Consider the following 27,245-nt stretch of genomic DNA (forward strand, 5'->3'; position numbering starts at 1 on the left):
TCTATATTTTTGGGTATTAACCCTTTAATGGTCATATTATTTGCAAATATGTTCTCTCATTTAGTATGTTGTCTTTCATTTTGCCTACGGATTTCTTTGCTGTGAAAAAACATTTAAGTTTAATTAGATCTCATTTGTTAACTTTTGCTTTTGTTCCTTTTGCCTTAGGAGACAGATCTGAAAAAAAAAATGCCACTGTGATTTGTGTCAAACAGCATTCCGTTCATGTTCTCTTCTAGGAGTTCTAGTTCTTTCATTCATTTCAAGTTTATTTTTAGATATGGTGTGAAGGAGTAATCTAATTTCACTCTTTTACATGTCCAGTTTTCTTAGTACTACTTGTTGAAGAGACTGTATTTTCTCCAGTATTTTTTTTTTTTTGCTACCTTTGTCATTGACTAATGACCTTAAGCATGTAGGTTTATTTCTGGGCTTTCTATTTCATGTTAGACTTTGGCTTCCATAGCTGTTATTTGTTACTGTAATAATACGATGTAAGAAGCAATCACAGTACTTCAGTTAAATATAAAAATAAGTATATATTGCTTACATACCTCAGATGGTCAACCAGGCAGCCTTGAAAATCTTGATGAGGCTTGTTTGGCTATGCGGGGACATCTGGGAGGATTGAGGTGATCTGATACCAACCTCACTGATCTCATCCTCTGTCTGGGACTACTTTGGTATGTTTCTTGTGGCTGACACAGAAGATACTGAAACTGAACCAGGTTGGTTTGCCTGATATTCAGTAAGCCAAATACTGAGACACCAAGGTTTGTAGCAGAGAATAGGTTTATTCGTGAAGCAGCCAAGAGAGGAGATGGGAGAACAAGTCTCTGATGCACCTCCCTGAAGATGAGAGGCTCAGGATATTTAAGAAACAGGATGGTGTGAGATGTGGGAAAGGTGATTAAAGTTAAAGAATAGGTGAACGTTTTTTGTGCAGACTTATCTGAGTTACTTGCTTTTTCATGGGACATATATTCAGGAAATGGCAGCGTTGGCATGATCTGAGGGTGAATTTTTAGGCCCTATGACAATTGGAAGGTTGGTGGTCTGTCCCAACCAGTCTTAACCAGCAGGACCTTGAACTGAACAAGAGCTGACTCTTAATCAACTGTTACTATAATCATCCATATTGCAAAACAGTTGTCTATGGTACGTTGCTAAGCAATCTTGGGATACATTGTCTAGGCTGCCTGAAACTTGAAAGATGTGCTATTCACAGGAACAATTAAAGCAAGCTTGGTCAGTGAAGGCAGTTACAGGTTATTATTTATTAAGCAAATTATGGTTCAGGAGATCTTATTGATGATGATCTCAGTTTCAACATAAGTGAGAAATTCAAACACATAAGTACCTTTCAAGCTCCTGCTTAGAGCATGCTTGCCAACGTGGTGCTGGACCAGGGCCACTGCATTACAAAGAAATAGATACACTTTGGGTTGAAGAATGGGTGTATATTTTACAATTTGACTTACCTCTGTAATTTCTTGCTATCTTTTCAGTTCTGTGATGCTAGTAATAAGTGTATTGTTTTTGTATTTATCTAATAGTTTTGCCATTTTCTTTGGTTTATTTGGTTTATCAAATAAGTGAGAGAACAATGGCCTGTTTTCATTTATTTTTTCATTTCTATAATTATTAATGTATTTTAACATTTTGAGGCAGATATCATCACAATAAAGCACAGATAATGTTACACAAATGATTGTGTTGGTTGGCCCAAGCAATATAATTCAGGGTAGCAGTTTTTTGTTTTTATAATTAAATAAAATATTATTTTTATTCTAATGATACAATCAAATATACAGTTTCATACCATGAAGAAAATATGAACTGTACTTAATTTAAAGCATCTAGGAGAAATCACTGCTGATAGATTGAAAACATAATAAGATAGTGCTGTTAATACTCTACTTAACTTTTTTCATTTCACTTCAAAACTCACTGAAAAAAACTTTGCATGTCTACAAATACTCTTCCACTACATAATTTTAATGACAACATATTATTTCATTATCTTCTTTACCACAATTTAGTCAGCCAAACTCCTATTTTTGATAGATAGGCTCTACTCTTTTCAATATTATATATAATAATGCAAGGATTATTCATGTAGATTTTTCTATTTCTTTTTTTTATTTAATTTCTCCAGGATGAATCACCTGAAATAGAAAAGCTGATTAAAATTTGTACCCATTTTCAAAGATGTGATTCACATTTCTGTATTTGCTCCAGAGATCTTTACTCATTCCACACTCTAGAAATGAACAAGGACCACTCCAGTGAGGACCCGTGAACAATATCTGCACAAGGCATCAGTCATCATCACCTGCATGTAGCAGAGATGCTGAGGCAGTTAGGCATGTGAGAAAACTTTACAGAGAAAGGGGAGATTTCTAATTAGAGATTATTGGCATGGGAACATTGGAGGCAAGCTAAGTAGCCATGCATTGTATGTGACTGGTTTGGGAACATATTTGGCTTTCTCTAGTTGGCCCTGTGATGGAAGCAAGGGAAAAGAAAAATTACTTGCAGGTCGTTGGCCAAATCCTGACAATTCTGGGTCAACAGTTTTAAAGGTGTGGCTGTTTGGTCGATCATTTCAAAACTTGTGGTCTGGCTTCCTAGACTTCCTTTGTGATCAGGGATTTCTTGCCATAAAGGTTCTGGCTATTGCTCATCTGTGTATTTAGTCTTTCAATAATGAAAAAGTTATCTAAGAACTAATGCTTAATATGCATTGTGATATTATTTATTAAATATTTTTTAAATGTTTTTAAAATTAAATATTTATGGAAAAAAGTTTAATAAAATAATTGATCCGTAGAAAGTCTCAGCAAATACTAGCTGTTATTATTTACTCACCGAAGTTTAACTTCTTAAACTAGTGTATTTATTATATTAAATCTTATCAAAACTCAATGGCATTTAATATCCAGCATGATTACCTTATTTCAGACTAGGAGTATAACAGAATACCATAGACTGGTTGGCTTATAAACAACAGAAATTTATGTATCAGAATTCTGAAGACCAGTAAGTCCAAGGTCAAGTCACTGACAGATTTGGTGTCTGGTGAGAATTTTCCTCCTGGTTCATAGACAGCTGTTTTCTTCCTATGTGTTCATATGGTGGAAAAGGTAAGGGAGTTCTGGGGTCTCTCTTGTAAGGATGTTATCACATTCATGAAGGCACCAGCCTCTCACCTCCCAAAGGCCTAACTTCCTAATACCACCACATTTGGGATTCTGTGTCAAATAATGAACCTTGCAGAGACATTATATTCAGTATAGCAATGACGATGCCTTAAGTTGAAATGATATTCAGAGACTTCCATATTTTGTCCCCTAATGTGCACATTTAACATATAATATGCATAAACTGAATGTATGCATCATAATTTACTCATCATTGTTGGTGCAAGACACTGTACTTTAGAGGCACTTTGCTCCTGATACTGTTTATATTTTTAAAATTGATTTATATATTTTAATTGGAGGGTTATTGCAACATAGTGACAGTTTTTGCCATACATCAACATGAATAAGCCACAAGTATACATGTGTCCCCCATCCTGAACCACCCTCCCACCTCCCTTCCCATTCTATCTCTCTGGATTGTCCCACAGCACTAGTTTTGGATGCCCTGCTTCATGCACTGAACTTGCACTGGCCATCTATTTTGCATATGGTAATGTACATATTTCAATGCTAATCTCTCAATCATCCCATGCTCACCTTCTCCCACTGTCTGTTCTTTACATCTGTGTCATCTTTGCCACCCTGCATGTAGGATCGTCAGTACCGTCTTTCTAAATTCCATATATATGCATTAATATACAGTATTTGTCTTTCTCTTTCTGACTTAACTTCACTCTATATAATAGGCTCCAGGTTCACCCACTTCATAATAACTCACTCAAATGCATTTCTTCTTATAGCTGAGTAATATCCCATTGCGTATATGTACCACAACTTCTTTATCTATTCATCTGCCAATGGACATCTAGGTTACTTCCATGTCCTAGCTATTGTAAACAGTGTTGCAATGAACATTGGAGTACATGTGTCCCCTTCAATTCTTATTTCTTCGGTGTATGCCCAGCAGTGGGATTGCTGAGTCAAATGGCAATTCTATTCCCATTTTTTAAGGAACCTCCACATTATTCTCCATAGTGGCTGAGCCAGTTTCCATTCCCACCAACTGTGTAAGAGGATTCCCTTTTCTCCACACCCTCTCCAGCACTTATTGTTTGTAGACATTTTGATGATGGCCATTCTGACCAGCTAGAGGTTATACCTAATTGTAATTTTGATTTGGATTTCTCTAATAATGAGCGATGTTGACCATCTTTTCATGTGTTATTATCCATCTGTATGTCTTTGGAGAAATGTCTCTTTTGGTCTTTTACCCACTTTTTGATTGAGTTGTTTGTTTCTCTGGTATTAAGCTGCATGAGCTGCTTGTATATTTTGGAGATTAATCTCTGTCAGTTGCTTTGCTTGCCATTATTTTCTCCCATTCTGAGGGCTTTCTTTCACATTACTTATAGTTTCTTTCATTGTGCAAAAGCTTTTAAGTTTAATTAGGTCTCATTTGTTTATTTTTGTTTTTATTTCCATTACTCTGGGAAGAGGGTCATAGAGGATCTTGCTATGATTTCTATCGAGAGTGTTCTATGTTTTCCTTTAAGATTTTTTAGTTTCTTTTCTTCTATTTAGGTCTTTAATCCATTTTGAGTTTGTATTTGTGTATAGTGTTAGAAAGTGGTCTTAGTTGTCAGTCGCTCAGTCGTGTCCGACTCTTTGCCACCCCATGAACTGCAGCACGCCAGGACTCCGTGTCCATCAAAAACTCGTGGGGTCCACCTAAACCCATGTCCATCGAGTCAATGATGCCATCCAACCATCTCATCCTCTGTCGTTCCCTTCTCCTCCTGCCCTCAATCCTTTCCAGCATCAGGATCTTTTCAAATGAGTCAGCTCTTTGTATCAGGTGGCCAAAGTATTGGAGTTTCAGCTTCAACATCACTCCTTCCGATGAACAACCAGGACTGATCTCCTTTAGGATGGAATGGCTGAATCTCCTTGCAGACTAATGGACTCTCAAGAGTCTTATCCAACAGCACAGTTCAAAAGCACCAATTCTTCTGCACTCAGCTTTCTTTATAGTCTAACTCTCACATCCATACATGACCACTGGAAAAATCATAACCTTGACTATATGGGCCTTTGTTGGCAAAGTAATGTCTCTGCTTTTTAATATGCTGTCTAGGTTGGTCATAACTTTCCTTCCAAGGAGTAAGCGTCTTTTAATTTCATGGCTGCAGTCACCATCTGCAGTGATTTTGGAGCCCAGAAAAATAAAGTCAGCCACTGTTTCCCCATCTATTTGCCATGAAGTGATGGGACCAGATGCCATGATGTTAGTTTTCTGAATGTTGAGCTTTAAGTCAACTTTTTCACTCTCTTCTTTTACTTTCATCAAGAGGCTCTTTAGTTCTTCTTCACTTTCTGCCATAAGGGTGGTGTCATCTGCATATCTGAGGTTATTGATATTTCTCCCTGCAATCTTGATTCCAGCTGTGCTTCCTCCAGCCCAGCATTCCTCATGATGTACTCTGCATAGAAGTTAAATAAGCAGGGTGACAATATACAGCCTTGATGCACTCCTTTTCCTATTTGGAACCAGTCTGTTGTTCCATGTCCAGTTCTAACTGTTGCTTCCTGACCTGCATACAGGTTTCTCAAGAGGCAAGGCAGATGGTCTGGTATTTCCATCTCTTTCAGAATTTTCCACAGTTTGTTGTGATCCACACAGTCAAAGGCTTTGGCATAGTCAATAAAGCAGAGGTAGATGTTTCTCTGGAACTCTCTTGCTTTTTTGATGATCCAGCAAATGTTGGCAATTTGATCTCTGGTTCCTCTGCCTGTTCTAAAACCAGCTTGAACATCTGAAAGTTCATGGTTCACATATTGCTGAAGCCTGGCTTGGAGAATTTTGAGCATTACTTTACTAGCGTGTGAGATGAGTGCAATTGTGTGATAGTTTGAGCATTCTTCGGCATTACCTTTCTTTGAGATTGGAATGAAAACTGACATTTTCCAGTCCTGTGGCCACTGCTGAGTTTTCCAGATTTGCTGGCATATTGAGTGCAGCACTTTCACAGTATCATCTTTGAAGATTTGAAATAGCTCAACTGGAATTCCATCACCTCCACTAGCTTTGTTCATAGTGATGCTTCCTGAGGTCCACTTGACTTCACATTCCAGGATGTCTGGCTCTAGGTGAGTGATCACACCATCGTGATTATCTGGGTCGTGAAGATCTTTTTGTACAGTTCTTCTGTGTATTCTTTCCACCTCTTCTTAATATCTTCTGCTTCTGTTAAGTCCATATCATTTCTGTACTTTATTGAGCCCATCTTTGTATGAAATGTTCCCTTGGTATTTTTAATTTTCTTGAAGAGATCTCTAGTCTTTCCTATTCTGTTGTTTTCCTCTATTTCTTTGAATTCATCACTGAGGAAGGCTTTCTTATCTCTCCTTGCTATTCTTTGGCACTCTGCATTTAAATGGGTATGTCTTTCCTTTTCTCTTTTGCTTTTTGCTTCTCTTCTTTTCACAGCTATTTGTAAGGCCTCCTCAGACAGCCATTTTGCTTTTTTGCTTTTTCTTGGGGATGGTCTTGATCACTGTCTCCTGTACAATGTCATGAACCTCCATCCATAGTTCATCAGGCACTCTGTCTATCAGATCTAGTCCCTTAAATCTATTTCTCTCTTCCACTGTATAGTCATAAGGGATTTGATTTAGGTCATACCTGATTGGTCTATTCGTTTTCCCTACTTTCTTCAATTTAAGTCTGAATTTGGCAATAAGGACTATTCCAAATTGAATTCAAGTTTTGGGAAACAAATTACATCCTAAAGCACTGACTGAAATTTCAAACATGACCAGTTTTTCCTATTTGGATAAATATAATGAATGGAAGAATCTATGAAAGACCAAAACAGTCAAAGTGGGAAAGTTGGAATTCAGAAGCAAAGTACCCCCAAAATTTAACAATGTATGAAAAAAATTATTTTGAAATATATTGTATGAGCAAGTAGAAATAATAGCATCATAAGTGAGACCCAACAAAGTTCTGATGTGGCTGATATGTTTCATTAGCCTCCTTTTTGGTCTATTGTTGCTGTAAAAAAATGGATGGAAGAGAGCACAATGACAGATTAGTTGGTTGAATTTGTAAATGTTCATACAACCATTGTCAGATTAATAAATTGATATAACTTTGTGAACCACCTTGTAGCATCATGTAACTTGTCCCTTCAACATATTTGTTCGTGGTAGGTGGGAATAAAACTATACATTTAGCAAATCAATAGGTGATGCATGAATGAAAAGGATAAAAAACATGGTTTAGGAGAAATGTAGTAAGAAATATTCCTAGTGGTCCTTCTAAATATCAATTTCATCTTTAGAAAATTGCAACAACTTGAAAATTCTTAAGTTATTGAATGAAAATTTATCTCCCTGTAACTTTTACTTAGTTTTGTTAGTTCTTTCCCTCAGGGTCTATAAAAAATGTTAGATCCTTTTTCTAAATGAAAGACATTTAATTATCTGAAAGCTTTCATGATTGCTCTGCTTTGTCCTGCTAAAAATCCTCAATTTTTTTCATTATTGAATGACATAGTTCTGCGTTTGTGTGCAATAGCTCTTATTACCCATTGGTCACAAAATATTTTTATACTTACATTATAGCATCTCATACCATGAATACAAGTAAAATTAAAAATATATATATAGATAAAGTTAGAGTAGTATATGTTTATCATCTCCATCATCTGAACCAAGCTTTCAACCAAAAGCTGAACCTTTCGGTTAATGACTTGAAAGCACACCAGGAAACTGTTCTATTCATCAATATATGTTTAGGTATAATAAGTATAATATGCATATTAAAAACGGCTGTGAAATAGTGAGATTAAAATACAAATCCTTAGCCAAATTCTTGCCATGTTATATTGTCCTTACCAATCTAATATCAAAATATGGATATCTGGAAAAAAGGACCATTGTGGTTCAGTCTTTCAGCCATATCTGACCCTTTGTGACCTCATAAACTACAGCATGCCAGGTCTCCCTGTCCTTTACTGTCTCCCAGAGTTTGCCAAACTAATATTCATTGAGTTGATGACATCCAACCATCTCATCCTTTCTCTCCCCCTCCTCCTCATGCCTTCAGTAGTTCCCAGTATCAGGGTCTTTTCCAATGAGTCCCATGGACTATGAGGTGATCAAACCAGTCAATCCTAAAGGAAATCAACCCTGAATATTCATTGCAAGGCCTGAAGCTCCAATAATTTGGCCACCTCACCTGAAGAGCTGACAGTAGAAAAGACCTTGATGCTGGGAGAGATTGAAGGCTGGCATGAAGGGGACGAAAGAGGATGAGATGGCTGAATAGCATCATTGACTTAGTGGACATATATTTGAGCAAGCTCTGGGAAATGGTGAAGGACAGGGAAGCCTGGCATACTGCAGTTCATAGGGTCACAAAAAGTTGGACATGACTGAGTGACTGAACAACAACAACAAATAGGTTTGTCATAGTTTTTCTTCCAAGGAACAAGTGTCTTTTAATTTCACGGCTACAGTCACCATCTGCAGTGATTTAAGAAAATAAAGAGGATAATAAAGAATATAAAGTCTGTGACTGTTTCTATTTTCCCTATCTATTTGCCAGAAAGTGATGGGACCAGATGACACAATGTTTGTTGTTTGAATGTTGACTTTTAAGTCAACTTTTCACTCTCCTCTTTCACCTTCATGAAGAGACTCCTTAGTTCCTCTTCATATTCTGCCATTAGAGTGGTGTCATCAGAATATCTGAGGTAATTTATATTTTTCCCTGTAATCTTGATAACACTTTGTGCTTCATACAGCCCAGTTTCATATGATGTATTCTGCATATAAGTTAAATAAGCAGGGTGAAAACATATAACCTTGATGTGCTTCTTTCCCAATTTTGAACCAGTCTGTTGTTTCATGTCTGGTTCTAATTGTTGCTTCCTGACCTGCATACAGGTTTCACAGGAGATAGGTAAAGGGGCCTGGTATTCCCAACTCTTTAAAAATTTTCAATTGTTTCTTGTGATACACACAGTCAAAGGCTTTAGCATAGTCAATGAAGCAGAAGTAGGTATTTTTCTGGAATTCTCTTGTGTTTTCAATGATCCAGTGGATGTTGGCAATTTGATCTCTGGTTCCTCTGCCTTTCAAAATCCAGCCTGTACATCAGGAAGTTCTCAGTTCACATACTATTGAAGCATAGCTTGAAGGATTTTGAGCATTACCTTGCTAGCACGTGAAATGAATGCCAATTGTAAGCTTGTTGGAACACTCTTTGGCCTTGACCTTCTTTGGGATTCAAATGAAAACTGTCCTTTTCCAGTCCTGTGACCACTGCTGAGTTTTCTAGATTTGCTGGCATATTCAGTGCAGCACTTTCACAGCATCATCTTTTACGATTTGTAATAGCTCAACTGGATTCCATCACTTCCACTAGCTTTGTTTGTAGTATTTCTTCATAAGGCCCACTTACTTCACACTCCAGGATGTTTGGCTCTAGGTGAGTTACCACAATATCTGGGTCATTTAGACATTTGCTGTACAATTCTTGTATTCCTGCCACCTCTTCTTAATATCTTCTGCCTATGTTAGGTCTGTACCATTTCTGTCCTTTATTATGCCCATCTTTCCATGAAATAGTCCTTTGATATATCTAATTTTCTTGAGGAGATCTCTAGTCTTTTCCATTCCACTCTTTTCCTCTATTTCTTGGCATTGTTCGCTTAAGAAGACTTTTCTCCTTGTTATTTTCTGGAGCTCTATTGCTATTCTCTGCTACTCTCTTGGTTGTTCTCTGAAACTCTATTGCTATTCTCTGTAACTCTGCATTCAGTTGGATATATCTTTCTCTTTCTCCTTTGCTTTTCACTTCTCATTTTTCCTCAACTATTTGCAAGGCTTCTTCAGACAGCCATTTTGCCTTGTATTTCTTTACCTTGGGGATGATTTTGATCACTGCTTCCTGTATAATGTTATGAACCTCCATCCATAGCTCTTCAGGGACTCTATCAGGTCTAATCTGTTGAATATGTTTGTCACTTCCACTGTATAATCATAAAGGATTTGATTTAGGTCATACCTGAATGGTCTTGTGGTTTTCCCTAGTTTCTTCAATTTAAATATGAATTTTGCAATAAGGAGCTCATGATCTGAGCCATAGTCAGCTCCAGGTCTTGTTTTTGCTGACCTTATATACCACCATCATATTTGGCTGCAAAGAATATAATCAATCTGATGTCCATATTGACCATCTGGTGATGACTATGTGTAGAGTCAACTCTTGTGCTCTTGGAAGAGGATGTTTGCTATGATCAGTGCATTCTCTTGGCAAAACTCTGTTTGTCTTTGTCCTGCTTCATTTTGTATTACAACTCCAAACTTACCTGTTATTCCAATTATCTCTTGACTTCCTACTTTTGCATTCCAATCCCCTGTGATGAAAAGGACGCCTTTTTTTGGTGTTAGTTCTAGAAGGTCTTGTAGGTCTTCATACACCATTGGACTTCAACTTCTTCAGCATTAGTGGTTGGAATATAGACTTGAATTACTGTGATGTTGAATGATTTGCCTTGGATATGAACAGAGGCAATTCTGTCATTTCTGAGATGTACCCAAGTGGTGTATTTCGGACTCTTATTGAGTATAATGGCTACTCCATTTCTTCTAAGGGGTTCTTTCCCACAGTAGTAGATATAATGGTCATCTGAGTAAAATTTGCCATTCTTGCCCATTTTAGTTCACTGAATCTTAAAAGAACTTTTAAAATTTAAACAATTTTAAAATCCTTTAGTTTGTAAAGAAACTACACTATAGGCAGAATGTGACCAGAAACAAAACCAGAATTATTTTATTTTGCAACTTGACATATGCTAAATTATCTAATTTACTTGGGACAAAGCTTTCATTCCATACATGAGAAAATTGAGACACAAAATGTTTGACAATGTTTACATCAATACTGAAGCTGAAACTTCAATATTTTGGCCACCTGATGTGAAGAACTGACCCATTTGAAGAGATTCTGATGCTGAGAAAGATTGAAGGCGGAAGGAGAAGGGGACGACAGAGGATGAGATGGTTGGATGGCATCACTGACTCAATGGGCATGAGTGTGAGTAATCTCCGGGAGTTCGTGATGTACAGGGAGGCCTGGCGTACTGCAGTTCATTGGAGTCACAAAGAGTTGGACACGACTGAGCGACTGAGCTGAACTTAACTGAACTGAACATTAATACTAAATGGCAGACTGGAGCACAAGCAAAGGGGTTATTTACCTACCTCTCATGTTGAGTGTGCTGCAAAAAATATTTTGTTTATACTAAGCTGTGGGTGATGGACAGGGACGCCTGGCGTGCTGTGATTCATGGGGTCACAAAGAGTCGGACACGACTGAGCGACTGACCTGACCTGTGCCCATCTTTATAGAAAATGTTAAGGTCTGATTTTACTATCAAATTTGTATTACTTGAGAATAAGTGTACAATTGTAAATCATCAGATTGTGCCAATTTTTGAGTTTTATATAGTGTGCATTCCGAACAGATACTTTTGATCAGAATTACCAAAATGTACCCACAAAAGGTCAGTTTTCCTTCCAATCCCAAAGAAAGGCAATGGCAAAGAGTGTTCAAATTACTAGACAGTTGCACTCATCTCACACGCTAGTGAAGTAATGCTCAAAATTCTCCAAGCTAGGCTTCAACATTACATGAACCAAGAACTTTGAGATGTTCAAGCTGATTTAGAAAAGGCAAAGGAACCAGAGATCAAATTGCCAACATCCATTGGATCATAGAAAAACCAAGAGAATTCCAGAAAAACATCTATTTCTGTTTTATTGATTACACCAAAGCCTTTGACTATGTGGACCACAACAAAATGTGGAAAATTCTTCAAAAGATGGGAATACCAGACCACCTTATCTGCCTCTTGAGAAATCTGTATGCAGGTCAAGAAGCAACAGTTAGAACCAAACATGGTGGCTGGTTCCAAATTGGGAAAAGAGTATGTCAAAACTGTATATTGTCAGCAGGCTTATTTAACTTATATGGAGAGCACATTGTGCAAAATGACAGGTTGGATGAAGCACAGGCCGGGATCAAGATTTCCCGGTGAAATATTAATAACCTTAGATATGCAGATGACACCACCATTATGACAGAAAGAGGAACTAAAGAGCCTTTTGGTGAAGGTGAAAGGGGAGAGTGAAAAAGCTGGCTTAAAATTAAACATTCAAAAAACTAAGATCATGGCATCCGGTCACATCACTTTATGGCAAATAGATGACGAAAAATGGAAACAGTGACAGGCTGTATTTTCTTGGGCTCCAAAATCACTACAGATGGTGATTGCAGCCTTCAAATTAAAAGACAACTGCTCCTTTGAAGAAAAGCTATGACAAACCTAGGCTGTGTGTTGAAAAGCAGAGACATTACTTTGCCACCAAATTCTGTCTAGTCAAAGCTGTGGTTTTTCCAGTAGTCATGTATGGATGTGAGTGAAAGTGAAGTGAAGTTGCTCAGTAGTATCCAATTCTTTGTGACCCCATGGACTATAGCCTACCAGGCTCCTCTGTCCGTGGGATTCTCCAGGCAAGAATACTAGAGTGAGTTGCCATTTCCTTCTCCAGGAGATCTTCCCAACCCAGGGGTCGAACCTGGCTATCCCACATTGCAGGCAGACGCTTTACCATCTGAGCCACCAGGGATGTGAGAGTTGTACCATCAAGAAGACTGGGCACTGAAGAATTGATGCTTTTGAACTGTGGTGTTAGAGAAGACACTTGAGAGTCCCTTGGACTGCAAGGAGATCAAACCAGTCAAACCTAAAAGAAACCAACCCTGAATATTCATTAGAAGGACTGATGCTGAAGGTGAAGATCAGGTACTTTGGCCACCTGATGTAAAGTACCAACTCTTTAGAAAAGACCCTGTTGCTGGGAAAGATTGAAGGCAGGAGGAAAGGGGGACAACAGAGGATGAGATGGTTGGATGGCATCACCGACTCAATGGGCAAGAGTTTGAGCAAACTCTGGGATATGGTGAAGGACAGGGAAGCCTGGCATGCTGCAGTCCATGGGGTCACAGGAGTTGGACACAACTGAGCAACAACAGCCCACAGATGTGACTGTTGACATCTGTATTTATTTATACCAGGTCAATTGTGATTGGGAAATGTAAACCAAAGCTTATATTAATTTCATTTTCATTGCTAAGCTTGATGTTGCACAGAAGCTGCAGGGCTTAATACACAGCCAGGCTTTTTGCCAATAAATTCATATAATGCTAAGAAAGTTAAAGAAGAATGTTTCATTTATCCATCCTGAATATTTAAAAATCATGTTGATTTTTTGATGATAAGTATCAGTTTGAGGAATCTAGAACTTAATCAAAATTTTAATTTACATAAACATAAAAGCCTTGTCTTGAAGTCTCCTATAGAATTGCCTATCACATTGCTAATAGAAAGATTGTATACACACTGCAAAGCTCTTAGTGAAGCCATATGCCCTGGAAATGTCAGCTTGCTCTATGAGGAAGCAAAGTGAACCAATGCCTATGCTATAGATACGATATAGATATAGATATAGATAGATATAGAAATATAGATATGACATCCTGTTATAGAATATCTTATACTCCAGTCACTGATACTGCTTTAGTATTTTGAAGCAGATCATGGAGAAAATGTCTGTTACTTTCCTTCAATATACAGAACCCTGAAGTGTTTTCAGTACAACCAGCTTTTATGTATAAGCATAAAATATCTACAAAGAACTCCTCTTCTATAAGTCCCCTTTGCAAACTGTTAAGACAGCAATATCTTCAGATGGTGAAGAATTTTTATGCCAAGCCAGACTTCAACTGGAAAGAAAATCTTGTTACTCTGCATAGATGGAGCACCTGCAGTTTTTGGCAATGTAACTTGATTTGCAATTTCAAGAAACAAATAATTTCAACAGGCATCATTGTGATTTATTGGTTTCTATATCTGTGAATGTTTGCATCCAAGACTTTGTGACCACTCCAATACCTCTTTTTTCCATTGCTGAGAAAGTTGTCAGTTTCATTAGTGACAAGGATTTGAACAATCACATTTCCTAGAGGTGTGTTTTTAAATAAAAAACTAGAATAAAATGTAAAGTTCCTTTTTGCTGTCATTGGTTAACATTGGCTTTCTGTGGATGTATATCAAGGTTAATTATATTTTAGACATTTTAAGGGAAAATGATTTTCTTTTTTGTCAACTAAGTTTAAGTTTACCTACACATCAAGAAAAAAATAAAACACAATGACTTCAAGATAGAGGTTTTTTATTTCTCTCTTACATAAAGGAAGTTAAGATGTAGCCAATCTAGAGAGATATAGCATTTCTGTTAAAGATTTAGCCTTTTGTCTTTCTATTTTATTATCTTCACCCTTTATTTCTATTCACACAATTGTCCCCGAGCCAAGATGGGTGTTTCATGGTTGAGTTTCAATCTCTAAGAAAGATGGAAGACAAATGGGCAGAAAAAGTTTCTTTGGCTATAAGGTGACTTTAGTGGAAGTCCCTCAAACATATATATGCTAAGGTGTCAGCAGCCCAAATTTAGTCACATGATCATATTCAGATGTAAGGGAGACTGAAAATTCTAATCTGAATTATATGGAATTATGTGTCTTAAAAAAGTTAGGTATCTGTTACTAAGAGTGAATAGAGGAAATGGAAGTTGGGTTAAACAACTAGCAGTTTCTACAGCATTGATTCAGAACAATTTTCTGGATGCATTTTTCTTAGCTTGAGTTATTTTGTGGATATTCTTATGATGTGAATGAGGTAATATATTTTTCAAGGCACTGCAGTCTTTATTATAATTATTGCAATGGTATGATATGGGTAGCTACCTAATTTGTGGTGTCCACTGCCATATGAAAATCTGCTTTTTATAAAGCAGGAAAAGGATTTTTTTTGTTTTCCTGTAGTCTCTCTCTTTAAATGTCATTGTGTTTTTATTTGCTATTTCAACGTCATACTCCCTTAGGCAAAAGGATGCTCCTGAGGGGAGTACCAAAATTCACAGATGCTGAGTCCCTATCCTGCAACTCTATGCAACCTTCCTAGAACCCACACTCAGGACTTGATGGGGGGAAAGTGGTGCAGGTGCTAAGTCTACGTGGTGGAGCAAGGGACTGAGACCCTGTCTGCCCCAGAGAGCTGAGGGGGCATGATGCAGGGCAACTGTTTAAACCCAGACCCTGCCACTTGCTTCACTGTCCCATCATACTTTGCTAACAAAACACAGATTCAAAGACAAAATTATTAAAAAGTTCAAGTTGGTAACCACAGAGTATGAACCCCAACTACCAGCGTGGGGTCCCCATCTGAGCATGGAGCTCTGTGAGCCTGCACTGGTTACAATCCCTCAAAATCAGCATCAGTTGTAAGTTCTTCTACTCAGTCTATTTAACACGCAACTGGGAAACAGATAACACCATTAACATGTTTAGGTAGAATTTTCCAGAGGCAGACCTGACATGAATTCCTGTGAAAGTGGTTCTCTCAGAAGTTTTCCCAGAGGAGAGTGGTATGAACCTGGAGAAATGGGGTGGGAAATGCAGGCACTCAAGCAAGGGTCTACAAGTTCTCATGAGAACCTTCTCCCATGGGCTCAGAGCTTCTGAGAGGGTCCAGGCCATACCTCTTAGCTGTCCTGGCCAGACCATAGGAGAACTGGGAAGTGTCTGCCCCAGACATGCCAGTCAGTAGTTCAAGGACACCCTCCAGGAACATAAATTCCCAAGGACTTTCTGTTCTCCCTGCGGCACTCAGCCAGGGGTAACTGGGGAAGCCTGGAGGGAGCCCTTCAGCCAAGAGATGGAGACACTGATTGCTGGAGAGCAAGCAGACAGATCCAGATCCCTGGGGCCATACAAGGACAAGGAATATGACCCAGACACCAATAGCATGCCTGAAGTAACATCCCAAACTGGACATATGCTTCACAGGCCATGGGTGGACTATTTATTTCTGCTAGAAGTATTTATAGACAATCAGACACATTACAAGGGTTACTTCTGCAGGGGGAATGTTTGCACCTTTCCTTGGTGACAAAGATGAGCATCATCAATAATGCTGACGTGACTAAAGAAGGATAAGTTTTCTTACACAAGAAACTAACATTTAGAGGTCTTTAGGAAATCAGGCTCTTCACGTTACAAGGCCTTCTTGATAATGGGGATATAAAATAAAGCCGTTGGAGAGTGTTGCATGCATATGTATGTGTGCATTTTTCTGTAGAGTAGCTATAAATTTAATCAGTTTCAAGGTAATGGTCCCCAAAGGACCATTACTCTGGGGTTCTGTTCTTTCCCCTGATCCACGCTACTTACTTGTGTTAAACTGAAAGGAAACATGCTTAGGTTGATGAAAATTTCAATATTAATCTACATTTATTTATTAGTACTCTCTTTTTCACTTTACTTATTTGTTCATATAATAAATATTGATTTATCATGTGGTGACTGTGTTTTGGCAGAGAAGAACTCAGCTAGAATATCCTTGACCCCCCCCCCCAGTCCAAGGGGCTTCCCTTCCCCAATATCTCATCACATTTTCTAGGGGTTTTGCCTTCATTGTAGTTTTTACTAACTCACTGTACCTTTTTCAATTTATCACTAGTTAGTTTTTTATACTCCCCAATCACATAAACCTCAACAGATTTAACAGAGGTTTGGATTAGTTAATATCCAAAGTCACTTTCAACTTTCATATTACATGATGGTGTAAAGAATAATTTTCTAACAATTAAGTCATCTCAAATCGAGGTGGTCTTTTTCATGACACAGTGAATTGTTTATCGCCGCAATTTTTCACAGATATTCTGACTGTTGGCTTAAGATGCTGAAGAGATTATTCATGCATTAGAAAAGGAAATTGAGAGAGATATCCCTAAAAATTATCTTTTGAGCGTAGAAACTAATCTTTTGAGCGTAGAAACTAAAAATTAGTAAAATAATAATAAGAAATATGAAATAGACCACAGAGAATGGCAAGGTATGTAAATTATTTCTTTATGGGCTGAAACAAGGCTATTTCACAAGGTTAATGGAAGAAGCATGTGACAAACACAGCAAAGTACTACATTAAATTTTCCCAAGGGCCCAGCAGTTAGGAAAAATATCTTTTTGAGGGAAAAAGTGTCTTGAGCCTTAAAACCTGAGGTTTAAGTATTGATAGTCAAACAAAAGTTTACTATAGACAAACTGGAAAACTAGGAGATGGATTGTGCTCTTATCTTTTTAATCACATGCAAGTGTTCCCCTGCCAACCCTCGCTGTCACCATGACATGTGCCAGCATCACAAACTGTGCCAGGACTTTTACTATATTCAAACATGGCATCATTGATTGAGACATATCAGCAGACTCTTCATTTTCATTTCTCAAATCATATATATCAGGTTGACCCACTGAAATAACACTATAGATCAGAAATGCTCAAAAGTCAAGGATTTCATATGGCTTAATCTAAGTCCATGATGTAATGAAGATAATGGTGACCTCCTTCAAAGGGTCCCATGTACCCAGTGCTGCACTCAGTGCCCCTGACCCTGCAGCAGGCCACTGCCAACACACACTTCTGCTGGAGACTCCTGGACACTCATGGGCAAGTCTGGGTCTGTCCCTTTTGGGGTTACTGCTCCTTTCTCTTGGGTCCTGGTGCACACAAGGTTTTGTTTGTGCCCCCCAAGAGTCTGTTTCCCCAGATGTGTGTAAGTTCTGGCATCTGTATGGTAGGATTAATGACAACCTCCCCCAAGTGGACTTATGCCACATCCAAGTCTGCTGCACCCAGAAACCCTGCCATTGTGACAGGCCACTGCTGACAGGAACCTCCACAGGATATACTCAAACACAATTCTGACTCAGTCTCTACGGGGTCTCTGGGTCCTGGTGCACACAAGGTTTCGTTGAGCCCTCCAAGCATCTTTGGCAGCTATGGGGTTGATTCTAAATGTGATTTTTCCCCTCCTACCATCTTGCTGGGGCTTCTCCTTTGCCCTTGGATGTGGGTTATCTTTTTTTGGTGGGATTAAACATTTTCCTTTCAATGGTTGTTCAGCAGCAAGTTGTAATTTTGGAGTTCTTGCAGGAGAAGATGAGTGCAAGTCCTTCTACTCTGCCATCAGGATACATTGTATAGGATAACCTCTGGAAGTTTTTTTTTTTGAAGGAGGTTGCCATTATTTTCATTATCTCCACTAGAGAATGGCCTCAGGTCAAACAACAGGGAGGGAACACAGTTCCGCCCATCAACAGAAAATTGGATTAAAGATTTACTAAGCATAGCCCCACCCATCATAACAAGACCCAATTTGCCCCTCAGTCGTATCTCCCATCAGGAAGCTTCCATAAGCCTCTTATCCTTCTCCATCAGAGGGCAGATGGAATGAAAACCAACATCACAGAAAACTAACCAAACTGATAACATGGACCACAGCCTTGTCTAACTCAATGAAACTATGAGCCATGCTGTGTAGGGCCACCTAAGAAGGACAGGTCATGGTGGAGAGTTCTAACAAAACATGGTCCACTGGAGAAGGGAATGGCAAACCACTTTAGTATTCTTGCCTTGAGAACCCCATGGACAGTAGGAAAAGGCAAAAAAATAGGACACTGAAAGATGAACTCCCCAGATCTGTGGGTGCCCAATATGCTACTGGAGGTCAGTGAAGAAATAACTCCAGAAATGAACACCTGGAAATGAACACCTATTATATGTTAGAAGACAATTCTTTGTGGGTATTTTATTAACTACATTTCTTGTGAACAGAGGTACTGACAGCTTTTGTTCTGAATATTCTTTCAGGAATATTTGTGAAGCGAACAGCCTTGGAAAATAGAAAATCATGTCTCTTCTAGGAAAGAAGATAATGTGTCCCTCTGAGGCAAAGGTCTGTTATAAGGCATTGGGATTAAGCCTGAGGTTCCTTTCCTGTAGTACAAACCACTGTATACGCAGGTGTCACCTCTCTTGTTTTGCCAGCCCATGATAAGTGAGGCACAGGGAATTGGCACATGAAAATGATCATACTTTGGCGAGTGCAATTGCTATGAGTAATTAACTGCCTCCTGTCTTGTTTTCTGTCAGCATCCATGAAACTGAGGGAGGCTGGCTTGTCAGCTTATGAATAGGGTAAACCCAAACCGTTCTGTATTTTTGACATTATATTTCAAGTACTTTGCTGCATGCATAAAGAAAACTAAGCTGTACCCTTGCCCTAATGTAGTTAATCTATCTTAGGCTGCTTTTGAGACAAGAGTTACAAAGTAGAAAATCAGGAGGAAGGGTTTTTCTTTTTTGCTATTTTTTATAAAGCAAGCCACAGTATTTTCATCAGTGTAATGCCATGACTTCTGCATTAAAAAAAATAAATAAATGAACCAAACTTGAGTAACATAACTCTAAAATTTGCTAAGAAGATATTAATTTTTAATTAATCAAAGTTGTCTTCATTTAGAAAGTTTAAAATCCTTTAGAGGGTCCTTTTTGTTGCTGTTTTCTTGTTTAATTGCTTAATTTGTGTTTTTTTAATTTTAGGTTTTTTTAGGATAGCTTTGACTTTTGTTTTCAGTTATCAGATAGTGATTTTGACTACTTTTTCTTTTGATGCACACATTTATGATTTTAGGTATGTGTAGCCAGAGCCACATTAGAGTTATAATTCCCCAAACTCCTAGAGGCTCCTTATGTTAGTTTCGATTTTCCTGAATGACAGGACAGGTTACCTCTTCTTAATTTGCTGATATTTAGCACCAGTGTTCCATCCCCTATCTACTTCCAGACAGCCCTGTGGGAGTTGTTTAAGGATTAGGTGAGGGAAATACTTTTCAAAATAAAAATTTAAAAAAAATTAAAAAGATGACATGGGGTGATTTGAAGAAGATAGATAAGGAAGGCTAGTAGCAAGATTTCCAAGTCTGCTTCCAGGAATCTTCCATCTGTTCCTTCAAAATCTAACGTCTCCTCTCATAGAGGAATCTATTTTACTCATAATTAGGACATGAATTCTCACTCAATCTGGAGGGACAGAATGGTCTGAATCTTGAACCCTGGCCAAGAAGAACAGTCCTCAGGACAAAAGGAAGCAGACAATGATAAACGTATTTCACTCTTTCAGAAAATATTAATTAAGAGAAATAAACTGAGAATGTTGTTTGTGCCATCTTGCAACAGAGTTGGGGTCTGTAGAGCAAGGAAGTGCTGCAATGAGAAATCGTGGGAGTGGTGAAGGGCTTTTCCTTTTCTAAGCCCAGTTGATCACATAATCTGGCACAGGGCCGTTTTTTTTTTTCCCCTATACAATTTCCATATTCATTCTAAGACTGTTCAGTGTTTTTTAATGAACTATATGAATGGTACTTCATATAGTTGGTACTTAGAATAGAGTGTATATGTGTGTAAGGATAACTGATTCACTTTGGTATACAGCAGAAACTAACACGACATTATAAATACACTATAATCCAATAAAAATTGATTTCAAAAAGATTATTTAATATTCTATGGGAGGTAAAAAGACAAGCAAATGAAAGATTATAAACCTGGCATAAATCTTTAGAAGGAAGCACATTTAAATATTCTAATCTAAAATAGAATGCTGCTTGTTACAAGACATGTACTAATTTGGCTCTGTCATTAAGCCTTTATTCACTCCAAAAATAATTACTAAGGACCCAGCAACCAAGGAATCACTATGCTAGTAGTTGTGGCAGGTACAGTAAGTCCCCTACATATAAATGCGTTATGTTCCAAGATCGTGTTTGTAGGTCCAATTTGCTTGTAAGTCCAACAAAGTTTGAAGTACTTAACTAACACAATTGGCTATCTAGTACTGCACTTCAATATTTTTAAAATACTTTTCACATAAATAATACATTTAAAAAAACGAAGAATAAAGAAAACATTTTTAATCTCAGAGTATAGTACCTTGAAAAGTACAGTCGAACAATACAACAGCTGGCAAACAGGGGATGGCATTGAGTGAACAAGTAAAAGAGTTACTGATTGGTAGAGGAAGAGGAGGTGGGAGATGGTACAGCTGAAGGATCACCAGCAATAGGAGGTGGAGGGCAAGCTTCAATTTCATTCATGCTTGATGTTGATGGGACAAGTTCTGGTTCCTTGCTGGATTCAATTCTATCTACCCCCTTGAAAGAACGATCCAGTGATGTCTGGGTAGTAGCTTTTTTTCTTGTCATAGATAACACAGTAGCACTGGAATGCATTTTGAATAGCTGCTGCAACCTTCATATACCATTCCACATTGGGGTCCTCTGCCTCAAAAACTAACAGTGCCTCCTCAAATAAAGAAAATCTCATTTTCATTTCCTGCATCTTGAATCTATTCAGTTCTTCAGTTACTTCTTCCTCTTTGTCCTTTCTCTGGGACTCCAATTCCATCAGGTAAGCTTCTGGTATTGCACAGAAAAAAGTTCAATGTCATAAAAATGAACAGCTTCTCTCATTCTTTTTGCCTTGCTTCACTCTCAATTATTTTTACTTTTGTTTTCATCATTATCATTTGGCACTTTTAACAGTACCAGTTACATCACCACTGCTTTTATACTTGCTTCTGGACAACCTGGATTTGAAATAAAGATACAGTGCTATTGTACTCTAGTACTGTACAGTAAAGTACACAAAAACACAACCACTTATAGAAGATGTACCCATGCATCAGTGTACACCAGACATGTGAACTAACGTACATGATTGAACATGAAAATGTACATTCTCATCTTTGAAAGTTCACAACATGAGAGTTCATATGTAGGGGACTTACTGTAATTTGAGGAGGTAGACATGCACCCCATCCATGAATGGCTTCCAGGCTCAAAGAAGTTATAAGGCACATGGAAAACAATAATTTCCAATAGAAAGTCTAAGTGCCACAACACAATGTGTAGTCATGGTGCTCTGGTGAGGAACGGAGGAAGGATCTGACAGAGGTCTACAGGTATGTCTAGGCTTAGCCTCACAGCTACATCCGTGGCCAAATCCTCTTCCTTCTGCATAAGATATACCTGATTTGCACATTTAGGAGCTGCCGCGAAATTCTGTTTGCTTATGTGACAAATATCTAGATATATTTGCTACATACCAGGAGCTGTAGCTAGTTGGGTTCATAATATAATATGTGGTATAAAGTTTATTATATTATGATTCTATTAACATTGTCATTATAATTGTCTATGAGATTTTAAACTCAATTTAGTGGAAGTGAAAGTATTAGTAGCTCAGTTGTGTCCAACTCTTTGCGACCCCATAGACTGTAGCCCACCAGGCTTCTTTGTCCATGGAATTTTCCAGACAAGAATACGGATGTGGGTTGCCATTTCCTTCTCCAGGGGATCTACCTGACCCAGAGATCGAACCTGGGTCTCCAGCTTTGCAGGCTGATTCTTTACTGTCTGAGCTACAAGGGAAGACCCAATTTAGTACCTTAGAGCTAATAAAATTCCACACTATCAGGAAAGGCAGTAGTAAATACATATTTGATGAAATACACACATGATTTTAGTGAAGCAGTCTTTCAGCATAACTCATCAGATTGATACTAGACGATTCAGAGTCTCTTATTATATTCTATTATCCTTTGTTTATAAATTTTGCATCAGTTTCTATACTGGAAGCTCTCCAAGTACAAAATAAAGCCACTCTTTTAAATATAGAAGTAAGTAACAACAAGTATATTTTCTGGCATTAAACTTTTATCTTGAGTATTAAAGAGGAAAGAGAAAAACATTGCCATATGTATATTTTGTGCAAAATCCAAAATCATATTGATATTTAAATATATATTTGACATTCACATCTTCTAAAAATCTAGTTATCAGCCATCAACACACAGTCATCCCAATTCGAAAGACTAAACAAATTCAAACATATATATATATATATGTATATATATATATATATATAAATATATACACACACACACATATATGTAAAGGTTCATATAAATGTTAAAGCTCCTGGGTAGGCTTTATTTTATCTAAGATGAATATGTATATCCCCAACCTATTTTCTGTGGCTGTTTCTGGAAGTTTGAAATTCCATAAGGTAGAACTCAGAATACAGAACTCAGCAGAGGAAAAATACAACTATTCAAATCCTTCACTATAAGGACCACTTCAATTTTCTTAAATCAGATATCAAGAATTCCCAAAGTATTCATCAAATATTAATATTTCCTGAAACTGTACTATCTTGTGGTGTGGATGTGTGTGTTAATCACTCAGTCGTGTCTGGTTCTTTGAGACCTTATGGACTGTAGCCCACCCAGATCCCATGTCCGTGGAATTCTCCAGGCAATACTGGAGTGGATTGCCATTTCCTTCTCCAGGGGATCTTTCCAACACAGGGATCGAATCTGGATCAGTAAAGAATCTCAGGCAGATTCTTTACTGTCTGAGTCATTGGGAAAGCTCACTATCATTTGGTATTGTACCACAACAAGAAACTAAAACATCTATGCTTTTATTTATTGATTTGTTTATAGTGTGAGGATGTGGAAAGGCACAATGTCTTAAGTAGACTATTAACATGATCTGTAGCAATAGCAGATGTCCATTCATATTTGATGGTGCCTCCTGATCTCAGTTCTTTCTAGAAGTTATTGCAACTTCCAGGGACTATGTGTCTTAGACCACAGGCATTGGAAAGAGTGGTGGATATATATTTTAACTGTAATTACATAAGTCTTGTGTCTTTGGTGGTAATAGCACAAAGAAAGGACTTCTTATATTAAGAACATCTTCACTCTTCACTTAATTTTGTTGCAAAGACTTTTACTATAACATGGCACATGCAATTTAACCCAATGTATTTCTCTGTAACTCTATTGGCATGTCAAAATCAATGCAAATTGCTACTCTGAGGCCAGAAGTTCCACAGAGATTCAAGTTTTATGCCAACCCTGTGACTCCTATTGTTTTTCAAAGCATCTTAAAAAGATTAGCAAACATCACTGTATGTTGAATTTAAAAAGTAAAACCAATATACTGAATTTTTTTCATTTCTCCAAACAAATGGCTAGAGGCAAATAGCTTATTTTATTCTCTAATCTAGTACATACATATTTGTATATGCATCTGCTCAAATTTCATATGTTAGAAATTTGTGTTGAGCGTAAACTTGAAGTATGTTATCAAATTAATGAGTTTCCTTCATCTTGCATATAAGCTCAGTTGTTCAGTTGTGTCCAACTAAGAGTGACCCTATGGACTGTAGCCTGCCAGATTCCTCTGCCCACGGTATTTCCCAGCAGAAAATACTGGAGTGGGTTGCCATTTCCTACTCCAGGGAATCTTCCCAACCCGGGGATCAAACATGCATCTCTTGAGTCTCCTAAATTGGCAGATTTTTTACCACTGCACCCACTGGGAAGCCATTTCCCTCATCTTACTTCAGTTTAATAGTCTCTTGTTATCACATTTTATGTGTGTGTCTTGTAATCATATTTCTTTGTTATTTTATTTTATATTAGTTTATCCATACTGTGTGGATCACAAGAAACTGTGGAAAATTCTGAAAGAGATGGGAATACCAGACCACCTGACCTGCCTCTTGAGAAATCTTGTGCAGGTCAGGAAGCAACACTTAGAACTGGACATGGAACAACAGACTGGTTCCAAATAGGAAAAGGAGTACGTCAAGGCTGTATATTGTCACCCTGCTTATTTAACTTATATGCAGAGTACATCATGAGAAATGCTGGGCTGGAAGAAACACAAGCTGGAATCAAGATTGCCGGGAGAAATATCAATAACCTCAGATATGTGGATGGCACCACCCTTATGGCAGAAAGTGAAGAAGAACTGAAGAGCCTCTTGATGACAGTGAAAGAGGAGAGTGAAAAAGTTGGCTTAAAGCTCAACGTTCAGAAAACTAAGATCATGGCATCTGGTCCCATTACTTCATGGGAAATAGATGGGGAAACAGTGGAAACAGTGTCAGACTTTATTTTTGAGGGCTCCAGAATCACTGCTGATGGTGACTGCAGCCATGAAATTAAAAGACGCTTACCCCGTGGAAGGAAGGCTATGGCCAACCTAGATAGCATATTTAAAAGCAGAGACATTACTTTGCCAACAAAAGTCCGTCTAGTCAAGGCTATGGTTTTTCCAGTGGTCGTGTATGGATGTGAGAGTTGGACGGTGAAGAAAGCTGAGCGCCGAAGAATTGATGCTTTTGAACTGTGGTGTTGGAGAAGACTCTTGAGAGTCCCATGGACTGCAAGGAGATCCAATCAATCCATTCTAAAAGAGATCAACCCTGGGTGTTCATTGGAAGGTCTGATGTTGAAGCTGAAACTCCAATACTTTGGCCACCTCATGAGAAGCGTTGACTCATTGGAAAAGACCCTGATGCTGGGTAGGATTGGGGGCGGGAGGAGAAGGGGATGACAGAGGATGAGATGGTTGGATGGCATCACTGACTCGATGGACATGGGTTTGGGTGGACTCCGGGAGTTGGTGATGGACAGGGAGGCCTGGCGTTCTGCAATTTATGGGGTCGCAAAGAGTCGGACACGACTGAGCGACTGAACTGAACTGATAGTCAATTATATAAATTATTGATTGCATCATTTGAAATCATACAACAAGAGATAATAGATTTGGTAATATTAGTAAAGTTTCATAATTTCAACTCATAACAAATCATTTTTAACACTAAATAATGCCATGGGATTAGTAAATGTACCACTTATAAGTTAGTAAGCAGTCCTCTGGACACAGGAAGAAGTTACTGGATGAACTGGAGACCAACAGGTGTAAGAAGGTTGGGATTGGTTGCCAAAAACAACCATTCTACCCTGCAATTTTCTAGGGGGAGGCTGTTATTTGTTGGTCTCTCCTCTTATCTGATTTCAAGGTAGAACTAGTAGAAATTTTTGTATCAGAAAGAGTGTCTAAATAGAAAAAAAGGACCACTTTTTTCACGTCTAGTTCTAGCCTGCTTGTTTGTGTGCTAAGCCACTTCAGTCATGTCCAACTCTTTGTGACCCTATGAACTGTAGCCCCCCAGTCTCCTCCATCCACGGGATTCTCCAGGCCAGAGTGCTAGAGTCAGTTTCCATGCTGTACTTCTGGGAATCTTCCCAGCAGTTGGAACAAACCTGCATATCTTGCATTGGGAGGCATGTTCTTTACCACCAGTGCCACATGGGATGCCCCGTAATTCTAGCCTACACAGCACCTTTACAAATTTTAGTAAGATAGTTGTCAAGATAGATTTTAAAAAATACACTATTTTAATAGAAAATTTGATACATAGTAAGGCCAACAAATCAGGAGATGTTTTCTATGAAAAATATAGTTTATTACTCACAATTCCCAAGAGGAAGGAAGCAGGCCACATCAGGGGGGCCGCACAGGGAAGCACCAGCATTGGACAGAAGACTTTATAGTGATTTCCACAGAAAGGAACTGGTGAGATTGTGTGAGTGGACTTAGGATTGGCTGCTTTGAATGATTTTAACTGGGTCTGGGGCACAGAGCTCTTCCTGTTTGTCTAGTACCTGGCACTGGAGTATTTAAGCTCAGAGGCAAGATCTTAATAAAGGGCAATAAAGGAGGTGGCTGGGAGTGTGGACTCTGGATTGGTTGGCTTTGATTTTGAAAAATATGTTTCTAAGAGGAGGACTCCTCTTGTAAGGGGGGAGATGTGTGGGTGGGAGAGGGGACATGAGGGAGGCAAGAGGTCAAGTCAGGTGTCTCAGGCATATGTTGGGTTGTCTACAGCAAGGCGTTTCCAGTATACTCATGAAGGACAGATACTAAAGCATCGAGTTTACAGAAGTTAGAAACATGGTTAACGAATTAGATGAATCTAGCAAGTTATTCTGATTGGCTTCCCAGGCCCAGTCTCTACCTTCGTCTCTGCCCTGCTCTGGGCCCTGAGAGGCCAACATTTATATACCGCTTAACTCCATTTTTTTTTCCGGTATGCTTGAAGGTGGAGTCAGTGATGAGGAACACCTGCTGGTGATTGGAGGTGGGATGAATGGACCTGTATATTTATATTATCTCTGCTCCTCCATTCTGACATTGTCCTA

The 27,245-nt window shown here is 38.3% G+C and overlaps 1 long non-coding RNA gene across 1 annotated transcript in view; it reads left to right on the forward strand.

Annotated features, from left to right (window-relative positions):
* The window catches only part of LOC145521382 (uncharacterized), a 186,526-nt gene that overhangs the window by 113,179 nt on the left and 46,102 nt on the right, over nt 1-27,245 (forward strand). Inside the window, exons 4-5 of the long non-coding RNA XR_014065362.1 lie at nt 18,992-19,076; nt 24,675-25,561. This is a non-coding gene — a long non-coding RNA (uncharacterized LOC145521382). The remainder of the gene's footprint in view (nt 1-18,991; nt 19,077-24,674; nt 25,562-27,245) is intronic.

The sequence above is a fragment of the Giraffa tippelskirchi genome, chromosome 1, assembly GCF_054371585.1.
Source record: "Giraffa tippelskirchi isolate mGirTip1 chromosome 1, T2T-mGirTip1v1.2.pri, whole genome shotgun sequence".
Lineage (NCBI taxonomy): Eukaryota > Metazoa > Chordata > Mammalia > Artiodactyla > Giraffidae > Giraffa > Giraffa tippelskirchi.